This window comes from Tupaia chinensis, unplaced genomic scaffold, assembly GCF_000334495.1.
Source record: "Tupaia chinensis unplaced genomic scaffold, TupChi_1.0 Scaffold000085_1, whole genome shotgun sequence".
In the NCBI taxonomy this organism is placed as follows: Eukaryota; Metazoa; Chordata; class Mammalia; order Scandentia; family Tupaiidae; genus Tupaia; species Tupaia belangeri.
Window position 1 is genome coordinate 1,179,888 of NW_006159547.1, and position 3,633 is coordinate 1,183,520.

Genomic DNA, 3,633 nt, shown 5'->3' on the forward strand with positions numbered 1-3,633 from the left:
CTATGTTTTGATTGAAGAAGCCTGGAAAGTCTATGACAAATTTTTACTCTGTGAACTGAGGGCTGTTCACATGTAGACATTCAGGAAGGATATTCCACATGAGATGAAGAATCTTTAACTGGGCAAAGATGAAATAATAGTGAAGAGTTTAGTCTGGAGTAGATGGAGCATTAAAGAGAGTTGTGATAAATAACAAATCAGAGCAAGATTGGAAACAAGTTATTATAGATTAATTGAATACTAATGCACACTTGAGAGTATGTATGTGGATTAATAATATGACAGAGTGGACAAAAGTATACGGGAAAACTTATGATTGTTGTACTTACCAGGATAACTTTGAAGTTAGTAGGTGAAGACATGGGTGTAATGGTAAAAATATGCAACTGATTAGAAAGAATAAACAGGATAATTTTAAAAGGATAAACAAAAATAAGTTCAATTGAATGTTAATAAAATAGTTTATTATAAAGTAGTTGGACTCATTAAAATACATATCAAGAAAAGAAAGCAGTGAAAATTAAGGAGCTTGGATCTCATTTTAGAATTCAGAATAATATCACAGTAAACATGGATAGCGCCAAAGGGAGAAATTCATAGAGATGAAAATATTAAGAAGTAGACAATGCATAATGAGAGTTGGCAGTGCTACAGTGATAACACCATGCTCTGAGAGGCTGACTCCTTTGGGAAGGTTCTGGGTTTGTATCTAGAAACCTCTCTGAAAACACTGAGCATGTTCACATGACCACAATCTAGGGTTGACTAAAGCTGGGGTGAACCACAATATGAAGACCCTTTGGGGATTGTCTTTTCTTCTCTCTCCCTCTTTCTCTATCTCTGTCTCTGTTATTCCTGGGAAAATAAACAAAAATTTTTTAGAGAGTCAAATATACAATAAAAAGAACTAACAAATCAATTTTCTTCTCTTATATTTTGTGTAAAGTTTACTTTCTTTTCCCCCATGAGAGATGGAACTAGAGAAAGACAGAGACACCTAAACAGCATTATTGTACTACAATCCTCCTCCTAGCCTCAGCCAACCAGGATCATGAACACAAGCGTGAATGTACCTGGTATGCTCAAGGAAATCAGGAGGTGAACTCAGAACCATCCCAAATTGCCTCATCATTGCCAACAGTTGCATTAACTCTGTGATACTATGGCTGGTAAACAAAATACATTTTCTTAACTCTCTCTAAAATGGGATACTCTGGCATGAGGGAGCAGTAAAAACGTGAAAGAAGTTTAAAGTAACCAGCCAGACAAGACAAAGGAAACATTGCTAGAGGTGTTGCAGATATTAAACAAACCAGCCAAATGATATTATAAGAAATTTTATGTCAAAAATTAGAAAATGTAAATGAAATAAATGAACTAAATATATATAAATATAAAAAATAACCAAAACAGACACATATAGAAATAAAATACCTTGATAAATGTACAACAATTCAGTAAGCTTAGTACATACAATAAAAATAATTTAAAAAATTCTTCACAAATACACTTCCTGGCCAGATTTCATCAGTAAGTTCCCTCAAACATTCAAGGAAGAAATATTCTCAGTAGTGTGTATAAATCTGTTAGAGAATAGAAAAAGTATGAACATTTTGTAATTCATTACATGTACTGAGTCTAATCTTGACCCATATCATATAAGAACTTATGAGAAAAGAAAATTATAGGCCAGCGTTTTTCCATAAACGCTAAATAAAATATAAAAACAAATGCAGCGCTGTAACACAGAATAAATATGTCACATCATGTCCAGTTGTGTATCACAGGATTTCAAGATTAGTATTATGTGATATATTCAATTGGTAAAAATTTACTACACTAAAATACTGAGACAAATACGTAGAAAAGTCATATAGTAAAATTCAAATCCATTCATGATAAAATTTCTTGATAAACTAGAAATGTCACATAACTTTTCAACCCAATAGAAAGTATGTACAAAAAAAGTAGAGCAAATAAAATTTAAATATTGAATTATTCTTTTTTCTTAGACTTAGGCATAAGTCAAAATTCTCACTTTCACATTTCTTTTTAGTATGTTTAGTATTCATCTGGTCAGGAGGTGCATTGCGAGGAATGTTATTTATTGCTTTGATTGTACCTACTAAACTTATTGAATGGTTACAGATTTGTTGAAGTTTTTCACATCTATGTGCATCTGTTTTGATTATTTTTTATATTTACATATATTTAGTTGATCTATATCATTCACATTTTCTAATTTGCTGATTCCCATGTAGTCGACTGCAGTTTGAGTCCCGGACCCAGTGGCTTAAACTCACACTGGGCACGTGTGCGTGTGTGCCCAAGATCCCAAAAAGAGAATGGAGGAGAAAAGTTTGCAGCGTGGCCATCGCTTGCTTTCTGTCTCTCTGTCTCTCTCTGTCTTTTTTGGTGAGTGCACACACTCTATAGCAAAAATTTCTAAAAAAAAAAAAAAAATTTAAGTGTATGCTTTTTTTTGAGAGAGAAAGATTTTTTTTTTCTGTAGGGCACATGCATTTGCTGGAAAGAGACAGACAAAGAGAGAGAAAGTGAGAAACCAATCCCCCTCATTAGGGAGGGCCACTCCACAATCCCTTCTCCTTCATTCTCTTATTGGGATTTTGGGCTCATATGCAGCACATGTACCCATTACAATCTGCCAGGTCCAGAACTTGAGCCATGGTCAACCATGTGGGAGTCAGCACCTTAATCACTATGCCATCTTCTGGCCCCAGTGTATGCTTTTTCTAAAATCCTAAATGATAGTTTAAAAAATTTCTTTTTTCTACATAAAGAGCATTTTTTTTCTATATTCAGCAGGTAACTGAGTAATTATTTTGAAGATAGGCTATATGGTATTAAAACAAAAATCAATTATATATAGACTTTTTATACAATAACAGGTTAGAAAGAAAAACCTTTGGTAATTTGGTGTGTATCTTAAAATGCCTTTGAAACTGCTGCCTTAAAAGACAGCTAGTACATTTTCCACAACCATGTTGTTTAGTACTAATGACAAAGACTGGGATAGCTGTGCCATTGGCCTCGCGTGTATGTCCTCAGTTCCTAGTGATCACGTGATGAATCGGTTTGCAAATGTCCAGAAAATATTGTACGGGGGCCAGTAGGTGGTATAACAACTAAAGGGCTGGGCTCCCATGTGGCCAACTGTCGCTCAAGTTCCTAACCCCGCAGCTTGAAAATCACAAAGGGGTGCTTACCTCGGCAGCACATATACTAAACTTGGAACAATGCAAAGAAGATTAGCATGGCCCCTGGGCAAGGAGGACATGCACGTTCGTGAAGCGTTCCCTATTTTTCAAGATCTAAGATCCATCCTGGATTGTTGCACTTAAATAAAAGTTTGAAGGATTAAAAAAAGAAGAAAGAAAAGAAAAAGAAAAAAGGAAATTACAAAGAACATACATATGTGCATGCATGCCCAAAATCCCAAGAGGAGAATAGAGGAGACGAAATTGCAGTGTTGACATTCCCTCTGGGGAATGATTTCTCACTTTCCTTCTCTCTGTCTCTCTCTGGCAAGTGAACACACCCTATACCAACAACCCATTATAAAAAAGAAAAAAAAGTTGTATGAGCCTATTCCTGAGACTACCGAGTGGCCAA

At 35.0% G+C, this 3,633-nt stretch overlaps 1 non-coding gene across 1 annotated transcript; it reads left to right on the forward strand.

The window, feature by feature from the left end:
- Positions 1 to 3,219: 3,219 nt before the first annotated feature.
- On the forward strand, positions 3,220 to 3,326 carry LOC114006794 (U6 spliceosomal RNA). The gene has a single exon (XR_003548471.1). It is a non-coding gene; the product is annotated as a U6 spliceosomal RNA (small nuclear RNA).
- Positions 3,327 to 3,633: the final 307 nt, after the last annotated feature.